Source organism: Phyllostomus hastatus, unplaced genomic scaffold, assembly GCF_019186645.2.
Source record: "Phyllostomus hastatus isolate PE091 unplaced genomic scaffold, TTU_PhHast_1.1 phas_contig_40, whole genome shotgun sequence".
Lineage (NCBI taxonomy): Eukaryota > Metazoa > Chordata > Mammalia > Chiroptera > Phyllostomidae > Phyllostomus > Phyllostomus hastatus.
Window position 1 is genome coordinate 39,932,395 of NW_025333872.1, and position 27,801 is coordinate 39,960,195.

Sequence of the window (27,801 nt, forward strand, 5' to 3'; positions counted from 1 at the left end):
ACATGGCAAAATACGATAATTTTCTATTCAATTACTTTCACTGAATATCTCCCATGTACCAGACACTGTTCACCCATACACTGGTGATGGATAAACAAAAATTTATGTGTGAACAAAATATATATGCTCTCTGCCATCACTATGCTTATGGTTGAGTAGAACACATAAATAATAAACAAACACAAATAAATATTTAATTATAAATTGTAATAATGTCCTCATGGAAAAAGAGGAAACAAAATACAAAACTTTAGCTAGGAAACAGGTAGAAAATGTTTAGTTTTTATCTCCAATTTTCAAAGGGAAAAATTGATAAGAAACAAAGATGAGTTAGCCACACTTCTTTCTTTTATCCTTAGGTAATTTAACACTTGCATTTTCCTAATAAAGGCCCAATCTAAATTTTGGATATATAGCTTCTCTTTATGCTGTTCTATCTTTTATTTATATTTAATAGACCATGAAGGATTGGTGGTGACTTCTTATGGAGGCTTGTCTTAAGCTTTCCAGTGAGTTAGACTTTAAGATAAAAATGTATTTATCTAAAAGAAAAAAATTCTCTCTAAATGTATTTAAGCACAGAATCTGAGTGTTCTGAAAAATAGTAAATAAGATTAATCTAGAAAAAGCTTTGGCTGTATGTCTACCTTAGATATAGTTACAGAAAATATCATGTTTATTTCTTCCTTGCCTTTTCACAAACTGAATATTTAGACCAGCATAACATAATCCCCCCCTTTTTTTCATTCTTTACATAGTTTACCCAGAATCCATTTATGTTTGGGATTGAATGGTAAAAATTAAGGTCCTGGAAAAGGTAAAGGCATCAGGAATCTTTCAGATTTTGTGGGTGGCTTCTTGTTATACAATGACTTCTAAAATTCAGCAGTGCTGCTACAAAGGTGAGGGTATTCCTCTCACCTCCTATCAATGGATTGCTGATCACAGACATGCTGTTCTCACTCAGCAAACTGACAATGCTTCCAGGAAGCAGTTTGACAAAGATTGCAGGAGTCCAAAGACACAATTAATAATAAGATATCTGAAACAAATTAGAAGATTTTATTGGTTTCTCCTTAATTCTCTCTTTAAAAAAAAAAGGAGGAAAGAAATATCTCTCTCTCACACACACACAAACACACACACACAGACACGCACACACCCATATCTTGGATTATAGCAATAACTGAGTTCATCTGTCAGGTCAGATCTTACAATGAGGGCAGGTTCTAGAGCCAAGTTATTCAAGGTATAAACTAGTGATTTAAGTTGTGAATTGCTTAATGAGTGAAATCAGAGCTTGCTTGATGAAACCATCATCATCATCATTACAGTTATAAGTGATTTCTGAGGACCAGAATGCAGACTAAGCTGTGGATATACATCATATTATCATAATTATTTCTCATAACAATCCTGAAAGATAGAAACTTTTATCTCCATTTTACAAATGAGCTAAAAGATACTTAGTAAACCAAGAAGCGGCAGAACCAACATTTAAACCAAACCCTAACTTTCCACATCCCAAGATGCTGTCTGTGTCAGTATTTTTATCTGTTGTATATTGGCTTTAAAAGTTCAACCTAGCCCTGGCTGGCATAGCTCAGTGGATTGAGCGTGGGCTGTGAACCAAAGCATCGCAGGTTCGATTCCCAGTCAGGGCACATGCCTGAGTTGCAGCCCCCAGCAACCGCACATGGATGTTTCCTGCTCTCTCTCTTTCTCCCTCCCTTCACTCTCTAAAAATAAATAAATAAAATCTTTTTAAAAACCTTAAAAAAAAAGTTCAACCTAAATGAATAAAAAATAATACAAGATTCTGGCTCTAGAATTGTTCAGTCATAAGTACTGTTTGAATGTATGCTAATTTATTTACCTATATTAACTCTATACATATGAACCTGTCAGTTTAGATCTCATTCCTAACAATAATATCATTTTTCAAAGGACAATTCTTTAACCTACAAATTGCTGCATCTACTCTCCAATAGACATGCCAGTTCCGTGTTTTTAAAGTAATGCTGGCTTTCACAAACTAATGTTCGTCGTGAAAAGCAGGGATTCTTTAGAGAAGAGTTTCCCGTCATTTCCCTATTAACCTTATTAAACTCTCCTATTAGTTTATGGAGAAATCTATTACAAAAATGTATTTAGTTGAGATATACTGTGTTACACGATAGTAACGTTAATCCTGAATTCTTGGTGGCTTAACATAATAAAGATTTATTTCTTGGTCATATCACATGTCCCTCACAGGTCAGCAAGAGTCTCTGCTCCACTCGGGAACCCAGGCTGGCCAATTTGTAGATGCGCCATAAGGAACAGATAGCTTTCACGATTAAAAAACGATTAAAAAAAAAAAGGAATGAGAGAGACCAAAAGTTACTCGTGGGCTTTTTACTGACTCAGTCTAAAGATTACTTTTACCCCCATATCATTGGCCAAAACCAGTCACATGGGCTCACAAACAACAGAGAGGATAAAAAGCGTAGGAGATTACAGGGAACAAGTTTGCCCGGCAGCCACGCACTTCCGCTCCTGCCACAGCCTCTAGCGCCACCGCGGCCTCCGTCTCCAACGAGCGCCGGAGCGTCTCAACATGACCAACATCGTGCTCGCACTTCAGACCTGGACCTATCCGAGCGCTGCGTGGTGAGCCGGCTAGGCTTGGAGCTGGGCAAGGTGGTCATGAAAAGGTTCAGCAACTGGGAGACCTGCTTGGAGATCGGTGAAAGCGTGAGAGGAAAAGACGTCTACGTCATCCCGAGTGGCTGTGGAGACGTCAACGGCAGCCTCAGAGACTTCTGGTCATGATCAATGCCTGCAAGACCGCGTCGTCATCCAAGGTGGCCGCAGTGATCCCGTGTTTTCCATATGCCCGCCAAGATAAAAAGAACAAGAGTCGTGCTCCGATTTCTGGGAAACTTGTGGCCAATATGCCCTCGGTCGCCGGGGCAGATCACATCATCACCATGGACCTGCGTGCCTCTCAGATCCAGGGATTCTTTGACATTCCCGTGGATAATTTGTATGCGGAGCCCGCGGTCCTGCAGTGGATTCGGGAGAACATCATTGATTGGAAGAACTGTATCATGGTTTCCCCCGACGCGGGTGGAGTCAAAAGAGTCACGTCCACTGCGGACAGGTTGAATGTGGTCTTTGCCTTGATTCACAAAGAAAGGAAGAAGGCAGGTGAGCAGAGTGGACTGGATGGCCCTAGTGGGTGACATGAAGGACCACGTTGACCATCCTTGTGGATGACATGGCTGACACATGTGGCACAATCTGCCATGCAGCAGATAAGCTGCTCACGGCTGGAGCCTCCAAAGTTTATGCTGTCCTTACCCATGGGATCTTCTCTCGACCGGCTATTTCTAGATAAACAATGCCTCCTTTGAGGCTGTTGTCACAAACACAGTTCCTCAAGACGACAGAATGATTCACTGCTCCAAGATCCAGGTTATTGACATTTCAATGATCTTGTCTGAGGCAATCCGCAGGACTCACAATGGTGAATCCGTGTCTTACCTGTTCAGCCACACCTGCTGTAAGTCCAGGGTGGAAGACTGGGGCAAGCCTGCTGACTTCTGGCTCCTGTGTTTTTATCTGGTGTTTTAGCTTTAGGACTCATCAGTTAGAATGAGAAAGTATCAGATCTTCGTATCCTCCAAGATCTGTTGTTTACCCCCTTCTGCAGCTCTAGACAGTATTTCCAGTTCTGGGGGAGGAATCTGTGAACTGTCACAAATCAGAAATATTTTTGTCATCTTGACTTGTTCCGATAGGTGACTTTTTTCCTCATCCTGTTAGTATTTTGAGGTCATATCTTTCAAGTATATAATTCCATTGTGGAAGTTCATAATTTATATATTTCAGGATTGCCAAAGGTGACTTAGGATAAAGACTTCTGTATGATAATGCCTGTGGACACTTGGGTAAAACCCTGTATAATATGAGCCCTTCTATGAAAAACTTAGAAAATTTATAATACCATGAATTTTTACTTTTTATTTTTAGTAGCTGAGTTTCAAACAAACCGTTTTGGTTATTGTGTTTGATTTGGACCACATTTTGTACTTTAAGATGACCACTGATACATTTTCGGGTAAACATGAGACATGTGAGAGGCCATGTAGCTCAGTATTTTTTTTATTACCACTTCTGAAAAACATGTTATAATTATCATATATGTGAAGTGTCATGTCTAAAATTCCAAAATGATATTCAGTGAGAGATCTGACTTAGAAACTGTTTTGAGATAGTCTGTACTCACTGTCAGCATGCGCGCTTGCCTCTGCACACCCCACACAGACAGTTCTTCAGACACCTCTTGTCCTGTCCTCTTATTTGAGGTTGCAGTTTTAGTTCTAGCTTTTACTTTGCCTTTTTTCAATGATTTCATGTTATTGATCTCCACCAAAACTCCTAAATGCCCTCAAATTGACGAACCTGGTCATAATTTTGCTTTTGATATAAATAAAGAGGTAGATTTTTGTGAGTTACATCAAATGCATCCTTAAGCATCATTAGTTTTGATTTTTAATGTTTGTTAGCTTTTTGTAATCAGAAGTCTAGGCAACTGATTATTTCAGCTACTGTCACTACATGAAAAATGTGGCAAGAAAGGCCTATGAAAGCACTACAAATAAGTTACCATTAGTTCCTCCATTAAAATAATATTCAAATAGGGGCCTGAAAGTGATTGGGAAGGAAAGATTGCTTTCTCCACAAGGTGGCCCTTGACAACATCCTCCTCCATGAGGTTCCTCCCTGATGCAGGCAGAAGGCACGTCTTGTCTCTTTGTGAATTTTATTATATGCACATTGGTGTGCAACCAACCGAATTCATTATACCCAAAAGAAGAGAATTCGCTTAGATAGAATAATAAACAACAGTGTCTCCCTTCTGCTAAATCTTAAACTTCAAAGAGAATAAATTCTTTAAAGTCTGCAGGTAGAAATGTAAAATCTATTGTAGTCATTAACAAATAGAGCAATCATTAAGATTTCAAATTTCACTATAGCAGAGGTGGAATTGAAGTTAAAAATGTTCATTTTGGTCATTGCAGAAATGAGCATTTTGTACCTTAAAATGGTTTTTGAGATAAAATGACATTATAGTCCAGTAAAACCAGCTGTGCAATACAGATTGACTATATCTAGAATCAGTTAACTTGCAATATGTCAGGAGTTTATTTAGATGCTATGTAATTTTAAGTTTTGATAAATGAGTGCTACATGTATTTCTTGAAATTTCTATGCACAGACGAATGAAATGTAGTTATGAACATGCATAAGTAGACAGCTTGGCATGCAAATGTAGACCTGTTCACATGACTAAAACCAGTTGATTTAAAGGTAATCATTTCATCTAATGTTTATAGTGAAATAGGGAGTTAATTTTAAGATAATGATCCAAAAACAAAAACTGATAGAAAATCTATTATAATTCTCTGAATTAGGAACTGATTTTGTTTCTTACATTATTTAGTATTAAGTGTGTGTTTCAGAGTATTTACATTACATTGATTAACTTATTAGACTAGACTTAGCCATCCACAGTGGCAGTGTGAGCCTGAGCATTTTGTTTCAGTTCAGCAAAGATAAGGAAGATGGCCTTCAAACAGCTTCATCCCAGAACTCACACTTTTCTTACTGCAGGTGTGGAAACATTTCAATGAAACCACTGAAGATGTTCAACCTGACCAACTCTGCTGAATGGAGGCCAACTTGATGCACATCTAGCCACAAAGGGGAGCCAGAGAAATGTGAGCATATAAAAATCACTCAGCCTCCAAATTAACTTATAGTAATCAACTTACAGATATTCATAGGATAACTGTCTTTTATTAGATAAAATGTTCATCAGATTCAGGAATACATAATTTGCAGTGCTTGTATTGGTTTAGAATATAGGATTTTAAGATCTTTCAACACTGTATTAAAACATTTCCATAAGGTCATACGACTTCTTTCAAAAAAATGAAACATTTGGTAAGCATTATTGTCTCTGCTACACATAATATCAAACTTTTCTTGTCTTTTATCCATATTTCTTGTCCTTTGAAACTAAAATGAATTCTCAAGATGCATGAACTCAAATAGAAATCTTTTTAAAATTTTTCTTTCTTTTGTTTTTATGTTTATTTAAAATCTGTATATATTGAACTAGCTTAAGCATTAGTCTGGGGGAAAAAAAAAAGTGGTTTCTTGTATCAGCTAACAATTTCCATTGTGGCAGAATAGGAATCTGCAATGCAAACTTCCCCTCTTATGTTTTTACCATTGTGATTTGATATGACTTTTCCTTAATCTGAATGCATGTCCCCCACTATAAAGAAAAGAAAGATAAGCACTCCCTTACATAGAGATAGCATGCCTCTATTCAAACACTCCATGACTGTCTTTTACAAAGAATCATCTTCCCCCCAAAAAAAGCTAGAGACCAAATATTCTACAGTGAGTCATTATTTTCTTTCACTATTACCCAATATTGAATTAGTTTATAATTTAAAACTCCATAAATCAATTTAATAATATTTTATAATCAGTTTAACTCAATATGTTCACCAGGATATTATATTTCTTTTAAGGTATATATCCTGTGGATTGAAATAATTTCATGGTCAAACAAAATGTTTAGTTATAGCTGTTCTAAAGTTTTTACATGATAAAATAATTATGTACATGATTAGAGTGAATAATTTTGACCTTTTGAAAGGGCATTTGTGTTTTCAGGGTCACCAAATATTACTTTTTGAGAAGAATCGTGCCCTGCCTATAGATGCTGCCACAGCCATCTCTGTGCAAAGATGAGGTAGCTGCTTTATCGGACCCCTAAGTTGCTATCCCAGCCAGTTTACTGATAAAAACTAAGGCCCATGCCTCTACCTACTGAATAATTGCTGTTTGCCAGATACGTGTCGGGGAGTATAACCTCACACCCACCCTTGGTCCATTCCTACCATAACTCCCAGAAAGAAAAACAGCACTCGCAAATTAATGCCCATGGAATGTGCAGACTATCCCTTCTCTCACCACTCAAAGTGTGATCCATAGGCCAGAAACATCTGCATCACCTGAGAACTTACTAGATTTGCAGAAACTGAGGCCCTAACTTAGACCTAGTAAATCAGAGTCTTCATTTTAACAAGACTCAGGCGTACAGTAAAGTTTAGGAAGCACTACTCTAATCTACATTCCTAATCTTCAAAGATAAGAAAGCAGAAAACACCCAATCAGAACAGCAAAAAAAAAGAATTTTAAAAAATGAGAGTTTAAGAGACCTCTGGGCCAACATCCAGCATAACAACATCCACATCATAGTAGTTCCAGAAGGAGAAGCAACTAAGCATGGAATTAGGAACCTATTTGAAAAATTAATGGCTGAAAATTCCCTGAACCTACCTAGTAAGGAAAAAAGAACAAGTCTAGGAAGCACAGAATTCCAAACACGATGAACTCAAAGGGGCCTACACCAGGACACATCATAATTTATTTTTTTCTTTTTATTTTATTTTATTTTAATTGTTGTTCAAGTTCATTTTTCTGCCTTTTACCCCCACTCCAACCTACCCCCCTAGACCTCCCCACCTCCCTCCAGTTTCCACACCCCCCTTGTTTTTGTCCATGTGTCCTTTGTACTTGTTTCTACAAACCCTTTCCCTTTTACCCTGAAATTCCCTCCCCTCACCCTCTGGTGACTTTCAGCCAAGACACATCATAATTTAAATGCCATAGGTTAAAGATAAAGAGGGAATCTTAAAAGCAGCCAGAGAAAGACTTAATTACCTACAAGAACACTCCCAAAGACTGTCAGCTGATATCTCAACAGAAATTTTGCATGCCAGAAGGGACTGACACAAAATATTCAAAGTGATGAAAAGCAAATACTATGACCAAGGTTACCAGTAAAGCTATCATTTAGATTTAAAGGACAGATAAAGAGCTTCCCAGAAGAAAAAAAAAAAGCTGAAGGAGTTCACCACTAAACCAGTATTAAAAGAAATGTTAAAGGTCTTCTTTAAGAAGGAAAAAAAAAAGGTCAAAACTATGAATAATAAAATGGCAATAAATACATACCTATTAATAATTACTATAACTATAAATGGATTAAGTGCTCTAATCTAAAGACATAGGGGGATGAATTGATAAGAAAACAGGACCCTTACATATGCTATCTACAAGAGACTCACTTCAGATCAAAAGACACACACAGACTGAAAGTAAAGAAATAGAAAAATATATTTTATGAAAATGGAAACAAATCAAAACAAAAAAACTGAGGAAGCAATACTTATACCAGGCAAAATAGACTTTAAAGCAAAGGCTATAGTAAAAGACAAAGGAGGACTCAAAATTCCACTTCTGGGATTTTAGCCAAAGAAACCCAAAATATTATGTTGAAAAGACATGTACATTTATATGCTAATTTTGGCATTATTTACAATAGCCAAGATATGGGACCAACTTAAGCATAGATCAATAGATTTTAAAAAAAGACTTCCGGTCAAGATGGTGACATAGGCAGATGTGGCTCACCTTTTTGTACAATCATATCAAAATTACACCTAAAATATAGGGCAACCATCACTCAGGAGCATCAGAAATCAAGTGGAATGGAAGTCTGACAACTATGGAATTGAAGAAACCACATCCATCCAGACTGGTAAGAGGGGCACGGATATGGAACAAGCTGGCCCCACACCCACGTGGATAAAAATTCAGGAGGAATACAAGTCCCAGACTGACACCAGGCCCTGCAGGCCAGGATTCCAGTGCCAGGAAGGTAAGTCCCCACAACTTTTGACTGCAAAACCAGCAGGGATTGAGTCAGTGGGGGAGGCTGCTGGAGCCCTAAGCAGTTCCTCTTGAGGAACGCACACAGGGACTCACCTACTAACACTAGCTCCCTCTGAGCTCCAGCCCTGGGGTAGCAACTTGAAGGGCACCAGTGGTATACAGGGAGAAACTGAAGTATATGGCATCGGGGTGAGCAGAGGCCATTGTCCCTTGACTGAACCTTTTCCTCACAGAGACAGTAGGCTGGTGCCATATCTGAGACTCCAGCAACCTGGCTTAACTGTATGACCCGCCTTGGAGATCCACAGAGGTTCTACTCCACCCAACTTACTGGCCCACCCAAACTGCTTTTCCATAAGAATGGCTTTTCTTGGCTCCTAAATCCTATCAAACAAGCAACAGCTGGCTTCAGTGAGCCCTAGAGGCAGCCAGATTAGAGTCACAGCTTGGCTTCATCCAGGAATCTCCAAGCCCAGCAAAAGTAGCAGCCATCTCAGATTGCTTTACAGCTCAGGCAGGGTGGCCCACAGCAAAACACAGGTGGGGACTGACTTTAGCCTGCACCACCCAGAAAATCCCAGGACCAGTGCAACCAGTGGACAGCTATAGGCCACATTGGAGCACCACTACCTGCCCCTGCACAGCTGATTCTCCACAGAGGGTGGAGGTTGGTGGTCAGTGGTCACAGCTAATCCTTACAGCTGACTGGGTTGGGTAAATCCCTCCCATTGATTTGCCAACAGCAACCAAGGCTCAACTACAAGAGGGTGTACTCAGCCCACACAAAGGGTGCACCTCGGGTACCAAGCTTGGGCGACAGGGTGTCCCTATAGAATACCTACTGCATTCAGCCACACTACCAAGACATGGAGTCAAAGCAATTCTGCCTAATACATAAAAACAAACAGAGGGAGCCTGCTAAAATGAGACAAAGAAAAATGGCCCAAATGAAAGAACAAATCAAAACACCAGAAAAAGAGCTAAGCAAAATGGTGATAGCAATCTATCAGATGCATAGTTCAAAACACTGTTTATAACAATTTCAGGGAACTTAGTGAGGACCTCAGCAACATTAAAAAAGACTCAGTCATAAGTGAAGCATACACTAATTGAAATAAATAACAATTTACAAGGACACAACAATAAAATGGATGAAGCAGAGAATTAAATAAATCAATGATTTGGAACATAGGGAAACATAAAACAACCATGCAGAAAAACAAGAAGAAAAAAAATCCAAAAAAATGAGGATAGTAGTATAAACAGCCTCTGGGACAACTTTAAGAGGTCCAACATTCACCTCATAGGGGTGCCAGAAGGAGAAGAGAAAGAGCAAGAAATTGGAAATCTACCTGAAAAAATAGTGAAAGAAAACTTCCCTAATTTGGTGAAGGAAACAGATGTGCAAGTTCAGGAAGCACAGAGAGTTCCAATTATGATTAATGCAAAGAGCTCCACTCCAATATACATCATTATTAAAAGGCCAAAGGTTAAAGATGAAGAGAGACTCTTAAAAGAAAAAGAAGTTAGTTGCTGGAAGGTTGCCACATGGAATGGGGGCAGGGAAGAGTGAGTGAAGAGGTGAGGGGATTAAGAAGTACAAATAGGTAGTTACAGAATAGTTCCAGAAAACCCCAGGGGGATTTAGAGTGTAGTATAGGAAATGTGGAGTAGTCAAAAAACTTATATGCCTGACCCATGGACATGAACAATGGTGGGGAGATTGCCTGAGGGAGTGGGGAGGGGGGCAGTGCTGGGTAGAGGGAGGCAAAGGGGGAAAAATCAGAACAGCTATAATAGTATAATTGGTAAAAATATAATTTTAATAAAATAAAAAATAAAGCTGGTCAGTGTGGTTCAGCTGGCTGAGCATCATCTCACAAACCAAAATGCTACTGTTTCTATTCCTGGTCAGGACACATGCCTGTGTTGCAGGTTCAGTCACCAGTCAGGGCACCTAAGAAAGGCAAGAAGGCAACCCATTGATGCATGAAGGCAACCAACCAATGTTTTTCTCTCACATTGACATTTCTCTCCCTCGCTTATTCCCTCTCTTCCCCTCTCTCTCTTAAAAAAAAAGAATAAAATCTCGCCATCTGTAACAACATGGATGGACCTAGAGGATATTGTACTGAGCAAAATAAATCAGGCAGAGAAAAACAAATGCCATAGAATTTCACTTATACCAGTATGTGTAATCTAAAAAACAAAATAAATGAACAAGTAGAATAGAAACAGACTCATAGATAGAACATTTTGATGGTTGCCAGATGGGAGTAGGTTTGGAGGGATGGGTGAAGGAGGTAAAGGGATTAAGAAGTACAAATTAGAATTTACAGAATAGCCATGAGGATGTAAAGTATAGCACAGAGAATATCATCAAAAATATTGTAATAACTATGTATGGTGCCAGGTTGGTATCAGACTTATCAGGGCAATAACTTCATAAGTTATATAAATTTCTAATCACTGGGTTGAACACCTGAAACTAATATAATATTGTACATCAACTGTAATCAAAAAATAACAAATTATTTTAAAAAGTAAATCACATATAAAATATTACACTCACAAAGATGAATTGACATTAACAGTTTTATTCCCAACCCTTTCTGGATATATTGAGATGTCTCTAAGTGAATGAGTAACAGTAGCTAATGCTTACTTGATAATTCTTAGTAAAGCCTCTTTGGGAGATTTCTCCAAAATGAAAGACTCTAATGACTAAATAACAAACACCATGCAAGTTAGATGGTTTCTAATTCTGTGCTTTCAACAAAATTGAAGAAGCACCTGAGTTGTCAGTTGCAGTATGTTTAGCATACAACTTGAAAGAAGTTTTAAAAATTGAGTAATGTTGCCACAATAAAACGTCTTCCCTTCCCATTACTTATAGGAACAAAGATTTCTCACAGCTTGCATCATTAAAAAAAAAGAAGAATAGAATAGAATTCAGGCTGAAAATCTCATCTTCTTCCAGTCATAAGTTACCCAAAGATACATGTAAAATGTGAGTTGTCGCCACATTATAGGATTGCCTTGAAAAATAAACTAACACAAAAAAAGACTTAGACAATGAGTGGCACAAATGGCAATAGACATAAACTATTATTATTATGTAAAAATTTATGACAGGGATCTTAACCTACATAGGAATCAGGAAGGCCTAGAGGAAGAGCTCTCTGGTGGTACAATTGGCTTCTCTAGAAATAATACACAGCTTAAAAATAATCCATTTTGTGGCCTGCTTCTTCACCCAAATATTAAAGCCTTTCTGCTCTGTGCTTTAGTCTTTTTATGTAAAGTGTGGACTTTTATTGTTCCCCCAGAATCCCACTGTAGGCTGCCAGAAAGGATCCCTGATTCATCTGCCCCTTTAGAGGCATTTTCGTGTCCTTTGTTCTAACAGATGTAGCAGGTTCCAACATTAGGATTTTTTGCATCTCTGTTTCTACAGCTCAAGATTTCTAAAATCTTATTCAACTAATCTGCCATCAATATTCTGTCATTTTCTTCTTTTCTATTTCCACTTCTCTCTTGCTCCTTAGTTGCCCCCCCAAATAATCACTCACCTATTTTGGAAATATAATGTTCATACTTACTAAAATGCAGACAGAAATAAAATTAAGTATACTAGAATTTCATATGAAGGAACTTAGGAAAGGATTGCTGGCCTTTCGAGCCTGTAAATATAATTTCTAGTTACTACTTTCATTCAGACAGCCCCAGATTCTGTAACTGCAACACAATCATGATAAATTTGTCTAATAAATTATTGTGACTGTGTTGGTGAGACTGATAATTCATGTTTTTGGCTTATGATTGACTTAAATAACTTAAGCAGTTTCTCTCCTGCACATGTCCTCACACTTTGTTCAAGCTTTTAACCAACTTGAAATTACTTTACTCATTCGGTCCCATCATCCTGAAGGTTCTCAACACCACACTTTCCATCCAGGAAGGTATTACTACAGACCTTAGCATTTGTTATGCTAAGTGGTTCAAATCATAAACAGTAGACTGTTTTTTTAGGTTTATAGTTGTGCAACTAGACACACCCATTAAGCAAAAAATCTTGACAGTAAGTAGAAGTACAGGATTATTTTTCCACAAGACTCTCAGAGAAAGTTTGTGATCTGTACAAATTGTAAAATATGGCCATAACAAAGGGAGACTTGACACTTCCTAATCCCTGAGATAATAACACTAAGGGCTTCTCTGTCATTTGTGCATAGTTCTGTTCTTTAAGTGATATTCTGTTAAGTAACAATTGATATCTCTTTGCTACTGGCATTTTATGACTAGACCCCATTTCAGTGCTGACGTGATGATTTATAAGTGCTAAGAAACAGTAGTTTATGTTCATCATAATGCATTCCTGCAGACTAGAAGTCAATAACCAATAGACATTCTGAAAACATCCTCATGCTGGCAAGTCCAGTGCTTCTCTCTTAGTTTGATCAGGCTCCATAACAAAATACTATAGATTCTGGGGCTTAAACAACAGGAATCTATTTTCTCACAGTTCTGAAAGCTAGAAGTTCGAGCTCAAGGTGCCAGCATGGTCAGGTTCTGGTGAGGATCTTCTTTGTGCCTTGCAGGCAGTTGCCCTCTGGCTGAGTCCTCATATGGTGGAGAGAAAGGGCAAGTTCTAGCATCTCTTCTTAAATTGCCATTAAAGCCACTATGAGGGCCCCATCCTGATGATGTCATCTCAACCCAATTACCTCTCAAGGGCCCCATCTCTAAATACCATGACATTGTGGGGTAGGGATTAAACATATTAATTGGGAAGAGGCAGACACGATTTAGTCCATAGCAGCTTTATAATACCTTTCTTGAGTAAGCATTGAAACAGTTATGCAGAGACTATGCTTTGTGGGAAAAGTACCTGGTGGGAGTAATGTAACAGTAGAGGTACAGATGCAAGGATTTTAGTATGAATTACACACACAATGTCACAACATGACATGTAAGAAATTCCCCCAAAACTGCAATGCTTGGTGTTTAACATAAGCGATGCACTTTCCAGTTTGTTGATCCTATCTAGAAAATTTACATTGCAGAATAATTTTGTTTTGGGGTTTTTTGTTTGTTTTTTACACCTCCACCTCAAGACCAGCCAGACAAACCAAAATAAGGGGCAGTAGTTTGCCCCCTGCCCTTTTGCCTGCTGAAGTGAAGTCACCTCATGTCTCTATATCCATGACTGAGACTTCACAAAAAGGGGAAAAGGAGTTGTTGTTTACTATTAGTTCTTAATTCTCTTCAGTTTCTATACATCCAGGCTTCAGTGATTGGGTTTTGCCTACAGGGGATTCCAGGACTAAAAAATTATCCTTTCGAAGACCTTTTCCTTCCTAGCCTGGTTTTGTGTTTTTGGTCTGTTTTTATTTTTACCAATAACCAGTATGTCTCCACCTTCCACCCAAGACCTATCTCCTCCATGAATCTAATTTTTTCTTTCTCTGGCTGTTAAAACATGCATTGTATGGGTTGTACAAAATCTTTCTCAAGAGTCCCCTAAGGTCATCATGCACAGCAGCCAATTAATATTTGAATGATTAATTGATAAACTTTATAAATAGCTCTAGTCATTACTTATGTATCTGTTATGCACAGTTTTTAAAAAGAAAGAGAGGGAGCAAAAAAGAGAGCAAGTTATGTGCAACTTTTTTCTGGAAGCCTCTTTATTATTTATGCCACCCAGAGCATATCACCAGATCCATATCACCACCTGACAAAAAACAGAACACCAGACAGTCTTGGATGCCCAGATTTACCTGGAGAGTCTGTCACCATCATCCTTCACCAACACCAATCCCAAGTGTTGTTTGGAGAGGTGCAGACCTCCTTTTAAGGGAACATTCACTAATACCTTACTCTTATTTTCTTTCCAATGTTCTCCTCTTCCAGTGCAGAATGAGGTTTTACGTTCTGGGGTTTGCTTTCTTTTGTTTTGTTTTTAAATTTGCTCTCAGGTAGGAACAAAGGGAAGTAGAGGTAAAGTGGGACTGACTTAATTATTCCTTCTAAGTTTTCTGCCTTATACTTGGTCCTAAAGATTTGAATTTAAAAAGCAAGCAAACAAAGAAACTAAAACAGAAAGTTCCTGCCTTAGTCCTCCAGTTCTATTGTCCTTGGGACAATCCTGACCTAATACCCATAGCACTACTGGGGAGGGGATGGGGGAACAAAAGAAAATGGAGGGGAACACATCCATTCACGTTTTGAAACATCATCCAGTTGCAGACTGTGGTAATTAGGTTCAACATCAAACGTAGTCTGATAGTTGTTGGAGGACTTATTAAAATAATACTTTTAAGAAACAGGATTTAGTGATAAATTTAAATAATTATTTTAAAATGACTAATAAAATTAAATTTGTCTTAGATCCCCTCAGGTTTCCTCAATTCTTAACTCAAGCAACAATTTACCCTATCAGCAACTTTTTTTCTATGAAAATTCATTAACAGTTTTTATCTGTAAAGTGAAATTTTGATCATTTGGTTGCTGTGAAAAGCAGTGGCTTGCATTTAGCAAAGATGACATTTTGCTCCTAATCAAGTTAGAGAATAGCTGTGTAAAGAGCTGTTATCTTGGTGTTAGGGAAAAAAAGGAGATTGTACATCCCTAATAAAGAATGTATTGCAAGGCCTTGATCTCAAGGGAGTTATAGAAGAAAAAGTTAATATTTTCTTGCCAAATTTTCTATCACCATAATTTTATGAATTAATTATAAATAGTGCAAATGTTTGTATGATTAAAATCATTTATATACAAAGAACTACAGGAAGATATATATATATATATATATAGCTGTGAAGACATGTAAGGCTTTTTATTAAAAATAGTTAATATTATATTCTTCTTTTAGTATTTTCTATATTCTTATTAACTTCAGGCCAACTGTGTTACAAAAGGAATTTATTACATTTATTGTATTCCAATTAATCATTTTAAAAATAAATATTATATTGCTTTTCATTTTATCATTTTACAGCTATTGTTTTTCCACTAAGCAATGGTTTTTACCATAGGGCTGAAATCAATAAACATCTAACAGGCTATATATATAGGTTTATCATCAATCAAAAACCCCAAGGACCTAACACAGCACTTACTAAAATTGAGTTTGAATTCATCTTTGCTGTTATATTTTATGCAACCTCTTTTAGAAGCTCTGGTTTGTTTTACTAAGAAATAAAGCAATTTTCAATACTAATTGACAAAAGATTTAAGGAAATATAATTTTTAAAAATTATTTACTGCACATAGAACATGAAAATATGGAACCCTTTTTTTTCCACACTTGCTCTGCCTCTGGCAATATAGGACAGCAGGACATTTGGGGACTAATTTGATTTTGTGTAATTTTTACATAGAAAACTGTCACTTAGAAAAGGGGCTGGACATCGAATGTTTGCTTCCCAGGAAGGCAAAGCTAACCTAATATCTTTAGGAAAAGCTACTTGAAACATGAAGTTGCCTTTGATTATGTGTTATACCACCTGTCCCCAAGGAAAGAAACTAAAATGAGACAAACTAAAAACTTAAAGGTCAAATTATTAAAGTGATTGTAGCACCTAAAGTAGAATGATATGTATTAAAATAGGGACTAGAGAAAAAATAGGTAATTAAAAATAAGGAAAGTTTAAAATACACCTATTGATGAGTCCACAGTTCAAAAGAATCTAGCCAGCAATTAGAGGCGCTGGTAATAAAAACCAGACTACTCCAGGTATAGAATATACAAAGACAATAGAAATGAGCTACTATGCCAGGACCTCACACTTTTCATACATCAGTTTCTTTGTCTAATCCTCCTTAGTAAGGGTACCTACTCCTTTATTACAGCCCATCATAGTACAACCTGCACTACTTCTTTAGGTTCTGGAAGCCACCAACCTGCATGTTTCTCCCAACTGCCAGGAGGAATTTTATGGCTGAGTGTTTACCAAAGAATAATTCTCACTTATACTAACATGGCACATCATCAACAGTGCTAGACTCACTCTCCCTAGACTTAGGAAACTTGCCACAATTGTTTTTGCACATTACCCTCAGTAAATTGAACTTAGTATTGTTTGAAATGGTGATGCTGCATGTGCATGCATGTATATAAGGTTGTAGAGGAAACTTCTAAGGCAATGTGTTGGTAGTAAAGGAAAAGGAAGGAAGGGAGTAAACACTTTGCACAGAATAAAGTTTAACAATTGGAAATAAATCTCTGCAAGAAATTGGGAATTTTATAATACCAGCCATGACACCTCTGTGTTCATAAACCCTTCTGTAGTCATTCTGACCTCTCCATAAAAGCTCTCAGAGAGCTAGTCCCCCCCTTCTCTTGCCTTTTGGATTATAAATTAGAGTCAGAGGTATTTTATTAAAAGAACCAATAAACCAAAACCAAAACGGAATAAGGCCCATTTAAAATTTGCAGTTTATGAAAGTCAGGACCTCTAGTCCAGACCAGAGACTTGTTGATTTCTCTATGGCTAGTATTATTTTTCAGAATATAATACAACTTGAGTATATAGCAATCTGTAAAATATTAGAAGCAAAATGGGGGCAACCAGCATTGCTCCAAGCTTTAGTTAGTATTCCTTTAGAATAAGATGGTTTTTCAGAATATTAAATGCTTGCAGCCAAAAACAGCTTTTATGAATAACAATGAGGTAGATTCTTACCAGATCAATACCTTGTTTTCAAGGGGCCAGGTTCTCATTCTATGTAACTATGGAAATTAGATTACACAGGAAGTCAATCTTCCCCAGAGGGACCTGGTTACAGGTGAACTTTCTGATTCTGCTAGTGAAATTGAATTCTATATCCAGCTATGTTGATTGAATTTAACACAGTCTAATGGGCACACACATTATTTTAGTAAGTTTTATTTTGGTAAAGGGAAGCAAAGCACAAATAATATGATTGAAAGGCTTCCTTGGCTTCTAAACATAGGCTATTGAACAAATGTAGAAAAATTCTCTGCATCAGGAATCTCTTGTCACTTTAATGCAGCATCATTTACCTTGAGTAGTAACATTTTAGCAATGTATTCTGATAAATTATTATCTGAAGCAAATTACTGTTATTTTTTCAAATGTCTACTTTAAATGGCTATTTTGAAGTTTTAAGCTGTTCTTCCCAATTATACTAAAATTAAACAGTTTACAGACTGTCTTCCTTTTTTTATAACATTTGCATTTGTATTAGCTTCTTATGACTGCTGTCATAAATTATCACAAACTTGTTAACAAATTTGTTAACTTTCAGTCCTGAGGTCAGAAGTCTTAAGTGGGTCTTCCTGTGCTAAAGTCAAGGTTTTGGCAGGGCTGGATTCCTTCTGGGGGCTCAAGGAGAGAATGCATTTTCTTGCCTTTTCCAGTTTCTAGAGGCCATTGCACTCCTTGGCTGTAGTCCCCTGTCATCTGCAAAGGCAGCAATGGCTGTTCAAATCTTTCTCACAGCAGATCTTTCTGACCTCTTCTGCATCAACCTTCCACATTTAAAGGACCCCTGTGATTACAATGGGCCTACTCTGAGAGTGATCACCTTATCTTAAAGTCAGATTAGCAACTGATTTCTATGTGCAACCTTAATTCTCCCTTGCCAAGTAACCTAACATATTCCCAGGTTCTAGGGACTAAGACAAAGATATCTATTGCGGGACGGGGGCATTATCATGGCTACCACAGCACAATAGTATTCATTGTGAGTTAGCATGTCCTCACAGACTCATATTTGTATTAAAATGTATTTGAACTTAAAAAGATCTTTCTAGATCATAATCTGTCATGATTTGTCCCTCAAACAGATATGCTGAAGTCCTAACCCTAGTCCCTATAAGTATGACCTTACTTGAAAATAAGGTCTTTGTATATATAAAGTTAAAATTAAGTTATTAGGGTGGGCCCTAATCCAGTGTGACTGGTATCCTTAAAAGAAGAGCAAACACCATGTGACATATGGATAGATAGACAAAACATCACAGATCCACAGGGAGAAGTGATAACAAAAGTAGAGATTGGAGTGATATAGCTGCGAACCAAAAAACATCAAGGACTGACAGTTCCCACCACCAGAAGCTAGGAAGAGACAAGGAAGGATTCTCCCCCGATAGATCAGAGTAAACATGGCCCTGCTAACATCTTGATTTTGGACCTCTAGCCTCCAGAACTGTGAGATAATGCATTTCTCTTGTTTTAAGTCATACCATTTGTGCTACTTTGTTTCAGTAGCCCTAAGAAACTAATACATACTCCCTGTTCTTCCTATCACACTCATTGACCCTGTGTGAATACTTTCTACTCTATCAATGTCTTTCTCCTAACCTGCCTTACATAAAATGGAGTTTTACCAAAGGTTAGTTGAAATGACATCCTGCATTTCTTCAAAGTTCCCTTGTTTAGACACATTCAAGTATTTCCTCCACTTTCTAGCAAAGACTTTTATTGCATTTCTACTACAATCAAGTCTATATCATTTTCTGCAAAAAAGTGAATTATAAATTTAACTGTACTTTTAATATCAATATTGTTTTTAGCAACTTCAAAATAAAACACTTCAGATCTTTCTATAGATATTCTTTAAAAGCATGGTTGCAAGAACAATGAGAAAATATAAAACTGAAAAAAGATGGTAAAATACTAATTATGCTCTAATGATCTTATTTTCTGATACATTACACATCTTTGGAGCATCTTACCCTGAATGGACTTTCTCTAAGAATTGCCCAGCACCCACGGGGAGGGTCCTGGCAGCCAGGTCTGTCTGAAATGACTTGCCCTTCTGGTATAATTGACTGAATTAGAATGGACCCGACCTGATTCCCTTCCCTAGAAATTTGGATTGGTGTACAGGGTCCTTTAAGTGAATGGAAATAACAAGGTATAAATCTGAGAGGTATGGTGCTGCTTGGTAAAAAGAGAAGCAGAGAAAGCCAACATGCAGGGCTACAAAATGAAGCTGATGTACAGAAAGAACTGTAGCCCACGTGGCCCCACAGGAGGATGACTGAGGGAGTGCCTTCATGGTTCCTGACAGCTTTCTAGACCCTGGTTAGCCCACACACATGAGGTAACAACTTCCCTCCTTTTTAGTTAACTTACTGTGAAAGAGTATAGGTCAGTTGCAACTAACTGGTTATTAACTAAGATGGGGAATTAAATAAATAAGTCAAACTTGAAAGTAAGCAACATCTTAGATGAACAAACTGTGTCTAGAAAACAGTCCAGTATGTATGACTGCAAAAAAAAAAAGTTTATGAAGGTCAGTAGGTGGGACTCAGTGTTAGAAAGGTAGGTTAGAGCTGCACCATTTGTTGTGCATTATTGCACCATGGACAGTTTTTTTATTGTCTTTCTTTTTTTAAATTGTATTTTCCCATTACCATTTAACCCCTTTATACCCCACCACACTACAATCACTCCACCATTGTCCATGTCCATGACTCCTTTTTCCTTTTTATTATCCACAATACAGATAAGGAAATAGAGAATGAAAACCAATAAAATGGTTTTACCAATTCCCCACATTTAGCTCACTCCATATTTGAGGGTTTGACTCTTCAAGTTTGAGTTGCCTTAAAGCCAGCATTGTCCTTTAGAAGCACAGCTCTAGCTGGAAAGCCTTAGCATAAAATAGAAGAGGAGGAAGAAGGTAAAAATGCAAGTTAAGAAACCTTTCTTTAAGAAAGATTTATGAGAGCCACTGGGAGACACCATTGGGAATGGAGAAGAGAAATGATACAAAACTTCTTCGGTAAGTCTGCATAGCTGACAGAACCACATTTTATCACTGAAGATAAAAACAAAAGAAAGGGAAAGCAACAGGTCAAAATTGAACTCAAGGTTTGGAACCTAAAACTTAGAAGAACAGCAATGCCCTGTACAGAAATTGGAAAGCAAGAGAAAACAGCTTGAGTGAGGGCAAGGGTGGGAGGGAACCTAAATGAGTCTCTTTGGGATTAAGATGCTAGCATAACATCTAGTGGAGCTGTCCAGCAGGCAGGTGGATGTGAGAAGCTGAAACTCAAAAAAGTTCAGACTGGAGATATGGATTTGGGAGTCACATTCATAAAAATTAAAACTAAAGCCATAAAAATGGATGAGTTTGTCAAAGTAGAGGATATAATGAGAAAGTTGATGGCAGAAATTTAGAAAAACATTTAGCAGCCTGAAGGAGTTTCTGGTGAGATCAAAGATCCAAAGTAATATAACCATGCTATGTCACTGGAAGCAAAAACAAAGAAAATAATTAATCATCGAATATCCTGAGTAACTAAGACAGAAGTTCGAGTCTTAAGAATCTTAGAAAATGTGTCCCTCAAATAGAAACTTGACAGCGTAAAGATGTTACAAGGAAGTTCTTTTCCAAAATAATTGTGCAGAAAATGGCTTTATGAGATCAAAGGTGAAAGTGGGGAGCTTGGCTTTCAATTCATAAAGGTTTTCACTGCAGATTTCCTGGCCATCCTACACAATACACTGCAAGGACATGTATGAACCTGCAGTCCTCTTCATCAAAACCCAGTGCCCTATTTTCACTGTGCTTCAAGGGGAAAGCATTTGAAGTAACTGAAAATTCTCAGTGCAAAAAACTTATACAGGGAAGTAATGATAATCAGCTACCTATTTAAAAAGAATCTTTTGCTTCCCATATAAGTAGCTCAATTATATGAAAGATGCAAAATATTCCAAAAGATTGAATTTGTCATAAAAGTAGTTTTCATAGTTACAGCTTTATGACCTCAAACAAACATGCACAGAGCAGTTTCTAATAATCATGTGATGAGCAAAACATACCAATCATTTGGAAGGTAAAATGTTTTGACTTTAATTTTGAAAGTTCATTCAAAGCATATTTGGTTCATTTTTAAGTCCTGGTCTTATGCATTTGACAGGAAATCCAAGCAGAAAGATAACATAAACGTCTCATGGTTTCTTCTTTCAGCTTTACTCTCCTGCTGCGTTATGCCAGTCAGTGCTTGGTGAGAAATGAGTCTTGCTTTCTAAATGATGCAGCAAAATAGCAGACAGTTGAGTGTTTGTAAGCCTTCTGTTAGTTTCTACACCTGAAATAGATCAGAGCACCAAAGAAGGAAATCCTGCAGTGGAATGGAAATGAGAGCAAGATTCAGGTATCCTGAAGCAAAGGTAAAGGAATTTGACTCTGCTTCACTGAAGATTTCATGCCTCAAATAAGTAACTCTTCTAGGAATCATGTCCTTTACATTTTGTCACTAATTCAAGAGGAGAATAATATACCAGAGAGCTGTTCTATTGGAAGAAATATTAAATAAGAAAAAACACTAGCCCTGCCTGGTGTAGCTCAGTGGGTTGAGCATGGGCTGCAAACCAAAAGGTCGCTGGTTCGATTTCCAGTCAGGGCACATGCCTGGGTTCCGGGCCATGTCCCCAGTGGGGGCCACGTGAGAGGCAACCACACATTGATGTTTCTCTTCTTCTCTTTCTTCCACCCTTCCCCTCTGTCTAAAAATAAATAAATAAAATTAAAAAATAAAAATAAAGAAATAAACATTAGCTCCATTTTATTATTCCTCTATTGACTTAAGACAATGAGTTATAATCCCTTTAAGGGTATATTTTAACATCTAAGTTAATAATCAGTTTCAAGCACAGTATATCATGAAATTTCATATTAATGCTATACAGAATTAACAACTGATTAAAATAATTTCTGATTTAGTTATGTTCTTCAGAAATTAACAGCAATAAATGAGTCAAAGATGCTCAATATGACCTCAAATTTAACAAATGTTCATCAAAATGGAATATTATTTTTAAACTTTAAAGTTGTTTTAAAAGATTGACAAAACACAGTACTAATTACTGGAAAACAGGCTCCTTTCTACACTGTTGATGAGACTATGACTTGGGCTAACATTTCAGAAAGGCAATCTGGAAACATCTGACTGAATTAAAACCACATGTTGCTTTGAGCCAACAATTCCTCATTGGGGAATTTATCTCACAGACATGTACTTGCTTGAATAATCTTATATTTGAACAAGGAAGGTCACTACAGGATTTTTATAGTAAAAAAAGGAAATAACCTAATTGTTCATCAGTTTGATAATTAATCAATTTACATCATTTATGCTGTGGAATACTATGTGGCTATTAGAAATAATGCTGATATGACACATTTCTAAATTAATTATTAAGGAAAAAGAGTAAAGTGAAAAACCAGCCCGGTGAATGATATAAGTCAATTTGTTTAAGAAAGTGGTGATATACACACAAATACCTGTATACACAAAGAAAAATTCTTGGGAATAAATAAACTATTACTGAGTCTAGTGACAGAGTATGACTAAAGGTTAGGAATGTAGGATTTTTAATTTTTTTAAATTTCATGTCTTTCCTTACTTCTTGGCATCTTTCCCCAAACATGAATTATGTTTATAATTTTAAAATTAATGGTACCCATTAGCAACTACAGGAACTGTTGGAACCATGGAATTCACAGATCAAATTTTAAATTAAGTCTCTCCTTCTTCTCCACTTACCCTTACATGTATTAAAAAATGCATTCTAATAAGACAGGTAAATACAGGAAAAGTTTTGAAGTCTCTTCCTTTTATCCCTGCACATATTTTCTGACAGGGCTGTTAAGAAGTAATCAAGTTCATCTGCTTAACAAGTAGCATTCCTAGAGAAGGCTTGAGTGAGGGGTTGAAAAATGTACACTTACTGAGAGCTCATCTACTATGTGCCAAACATTCAAATGATTCAAAAGCAAAAGCTTTGGATATTTAGGATGAATGGAACAAATTATTAAGAATTGACAATAACTTTTTTTTAGTAAATGGTTTGTGCCCACTGGTGGGTGGAGCAAGAGAAGGGAGTTCAGGCACTTTTTATAAAAATGGCACAAGGGCCGTGAGTTGAAGGAAAAGAAAGGAAGGCAGAATTAGACAACTATAGGTCTGGAACAGTGTAATCTGAAGCACCCTGAAGTGATGGCTAGAAATGCAGATTTCCAGGGCCCAGGCCACTGAATCTGACTTTCTAGACATGTGGCCTGATATTCTATTTTCAGTCAAATTGTCTAAGTAACCTAAAGTTTGAGAGGTTCTCTTCTAAGATAATTCAGATCCTGAAGAAAAAGTCAGGGATAATCTTCTTACATTTATTTTCTCCTTAGATTTCTAGGAAGGTAGCAGGTTCCATATTAAACAGTGCCCTAGATACTAGTGGGTAAATTCATGGTGAAAAAACTAAGAAAAGTCTCAGTCATGTTAAGAAAACATTTGGCTTGGAGATCTAGAATCTCTTGAGATGAAAATTTAAAAAATCAATATTGTGACAAAATGTAAAAGCAAAGACAAAATTAAACTGGACCTAAAGCACAGATTAACTTTGTGAAAGAGAAAGAAAGCTAGAGCCCACAGTTTTGTCATGCATCTGTTAGAATGAAACAACTGAGCATATCTCTTGTCTCATTTTGATTATACTATTGTAACTTCTTATTACAGACAATTTTATTAATAAAACATATATCCTCAAAATATTTAACAGGCAGTTGTATATAGCTCCTAAAGTTTGGAGAGCATCTCTGATCTCCCTGTGCAGTCAGGATATTTTATATAATGAGGATAGGTATAAATACATATCTATAACTGCCAAATGTAAACTGAATTGAATTTAGTTCAATGGGCATTTACTGACAAGCACAGTATATCATGAAATTTCATATTACTGTTATCCAGAGCTAACTTATCATTTCTTTGCAATGTGCCAAAGGGTATTAAGAACTCTCAAAGGGCTTACAGGCTTGTGAATGAGGCTTATCTATAGACTATGGTAAGAGGCAAGATGACAGATTCCAAATCAAAATACAGTAAGTTATAAATCAAAAATACCAGAGTTTTAAGGAGTGGTCATTTCTGTATGGAGAGGGGGGCTTAGCAAAAGCAGAACAAATCAGTCAAATCCACTCTGGTGACGGGTTGTATCTAGACTTCACTGAACCCAGGCGAAGGAAGACTTCACAGAGGAACTCGGAGAGAGGAACTCAAGAGGGTGAGGCTGTGGAAAGAGAACTAGAGAGAACATTTTTGTAAAGGTGTGATAGAGGGTAAGTGTTTGGTGAGACTGATCCTGGTCCAGTATATGAATATAAAATACTGAATACTCAAATTGATATTAATTGAATTATTATTATCATTATTGTTGTTATATTGAAGAATATGTCTGTAAGAATCACTGAACTCAGCAAAAGTCCTAAGAAGTTGGTGTCCTAAATTGTGAAGAGAGATCTGTACATTTCCAAGTTCACCGACTTTGACAGTTTTATTTTTAAAAATCAGGTGTCACAAAAGTGATATTCTGTGATGGATTTTCAAAGAGATAAATGAGGTATGATGAATAAATCTTGGACATATAAGTAAAGAAAGGTACTTTCTACATTTCTTGCTTCTTTGAAGAGATGCTAGGAACCAACTCAAGAATTTCCTAGAGAGACAGTATGTAACATAGCACATTTATGCTTACCAGATTTTACTTTGCTTCATTTCTCAATTATTTTCACTTGATTAATTTGTAAGTTTGAGTGACTGAGGCCCTATTAAAACCATTTTTCTTTAAGATGTTATTACTCTTTCTCATCCACACTGGCTTTTCCTCATATGGAAAGAAAAAAATTCCAAATAGGCCAGGGGTGTCAAACTCATTTTCACTGGGGGGCCACATCAGCCTCTCCATTGCCTTCAAAGGTCCGAATGTAATTTTAGGACAGTACAAATGTAACCTCTTCTTAACAGTTAAGGGAGAGCTCGGAGCTGCCATGGGGTAGAAACAATGTGCCAGGATGGATAAAACAAGGTGGAGTGCCGGATTCGGCTGAGGGCCTTGTGTCTGCCACTTGTGAAATAGGCAATACAAATATCCCTCCTCATTTAATTACCTGTTCATTTTTTTTACAAAGATTTTATTTATTTATTTTTAGAGAGAGGGGAAGGGAGGAAGAGAGAGAAACGTCAATGTGGTTGCCTCTCGCTCGCCGCCTACTGGGGACCCGGCCAACCTTAGGTAAGTGTCTTGACTGGGAATTCAGCCTGTAACCCTTTCCTTCGCAGCAAGTGCTCAATCCACGGAGCCACACCAGCCAGGGCTAATTATGTTCATTTAAATATATACGCTATTATCTTTCTGGGAAGACATTAAGGACTAAAGGTAATCCTCTTAAATGTGGGTCCAACGTTTCCCGTGTCTTTGGAATAATTTCAGTTCTGTGGTATAGTACCTGCCTCATATTCTCAATAATTTATTAGACTCTACTTCACTGTTCCTGTCGAGGAAAATGCGCCCCTTGGAAAAGTGTGGTGTACTTAGCCCATTTCACTAGAGCTTTAACCCGTGCTCCCTCTTCGTGTCTGTGACCACAGCACTGCTTCCCAGACTCTGGGGAGGACTTTCAACTGGACAGAGCCCCAGACAGACTCCAGCCCTCATTTCTTGAGATCTAGGCGGTGGCCTGTGTGGGTCCGGCAGCCCAGCCCTTGGGAAGTGTGCAGACTGAGTGCGAGCCGCAGCAGCAGAGCCCGGGTCCTGACCTCCGAGATACAGACTCGGCGGGTCGGTTTAATAGGCCCGGCGCCCCGCCGCTCCCTGGAGAGGGTCTAGAACCTCTCGGTCCGGAGGGCCCGGGCGGCCGGTGCTGCCCGGCCAGAAGCCACAGCCTTTCGGCGGACTTGATTTGCACCTCTGGGTGGAAGAGCCGTGGCTGCAAATGCCGGGGTGGAGGTTGCTGAGCGCCGGGGACCAGGGACCAGCGTCTCAAGCACCCACTCAGCTGCCAGGCGACCGAGCACCGGGCTGCCAGAGGAGCCCAGTCTGGCCTCCGCCAAGTGGGGATCCGCAGACAGGGTTAGCGGAGCGGAGCGGAGCAGAGCCAGCCTTTAGCCGGGCTACAACCCTGCGGCCCTTCCTGGTGGCCAGGGCCCACCCAGGGACAGACCCGGGGGAGGATAAACAGCAGCTCAAGGCGCGCGCTCTCCGCCACCTCCTGGCCTCGCGCTGCCCCCCAGCGTGCAGGGACGGGCCCGGGCTGTGGGGTTTCTGTGGGCCCAGGGTCGGAATGACCTACAGGGCCTTCCTCCTGAGCGATCCGTCATCTGCAAACGCCACTCCGGCTGCATCCCTGACGCGGCCCCCGTCTCTGTTAGCAGGCACAAACCAGCTACATTCCTGCCCCTGGTAGGCCCTGCTATTTAAAGAATTCTAGGGGGAAAAATGTGCACCGGCCAGTACGGGTCTGTGCAGCCCAGGGAACTCGTTAAGCCAGGAGGCACGCGCAGCCTGCATGCAGACATTTGTCCCCTCTGGGTCTTCCTAGCCTTAGTGATAGCAGGGGTGGAGTAGAGAGAGGTCTGTTTCTGTCTCCCAGATTTACTCTGAAATCAAGGCTCTTAGTGAAGTGAAATGGTTATATCACGCCCATGACAGCAATCGCACTGTGTCCAAAATGCATACGGGCGCCAGCCGCACGGAGCTCCCCTGAGACGCAGTCTCTTGGCCCCGAAGTTTATTCTTGTTTTCTGGATGGAATGGGCCTCCGAATTCCCTCGGGAACGCTTCAGTAAGTATATATATAAAATGATTCCCATTAACTGACAGCTTGGGGCTTAGGTGCAATAAGTGATGTGTACCTGTTGATAGGCCTTTTCAATGAGTAATAATGATTATTTCTGAGCTCGCCAAGACAATGTCAACCTGTCAAGGAATGGTGTATCCAATCCTTCTCGTTTAATTAAAAACTTGCACTTCTACAGCGATTTGGTCAACATTCTAATTAGCACCTTAGAATACTTTGATGTTCTGCATTTAATCTACATGCATTTTCTTAATACAACACTTATATGGTATGTATTGCCATTGCAGGTCACTCTTCCACAAAACTGTAAGTTTCCTCAAGGATAGTTTTCTTCACCTTTGATTTCCCACCAAGCAATGTCTGCACATAAGTACTCAA

At 38.3% G+C, this 27,801-nt stretch overlaps 1 protein-coding gene and 1 pseudogene across 1 annotated transcript in view; both read left to right on the forward strand.

Annotated features, from left to right (window-relative positions):
* The first annotated feature begins 2,307 nt into the window (after positions 1-2,307).
* On the forward strand, positions 2,308-3,618 carry LOC123821819 (annotated as a pseudogene).
* Positions 3,619-27,294: 23,676 nt separating this feature from the next.
* The window catches only part of ZNF292 (zinc finger protein 292), a 96,442-nt gene continuing 95,935 nt past the window's right edge, over positions 27,295-27,801 (forward strand). Inside the window, exon 1 of the mRNA XM_045842766.1 lies at positions 27,295-27,408. The gene's annotated coding sequence lies outside the window, so the exon portion shown is untranslated. The remainder of the gene's footprint in view (positions 27,409-27,801) is intronic.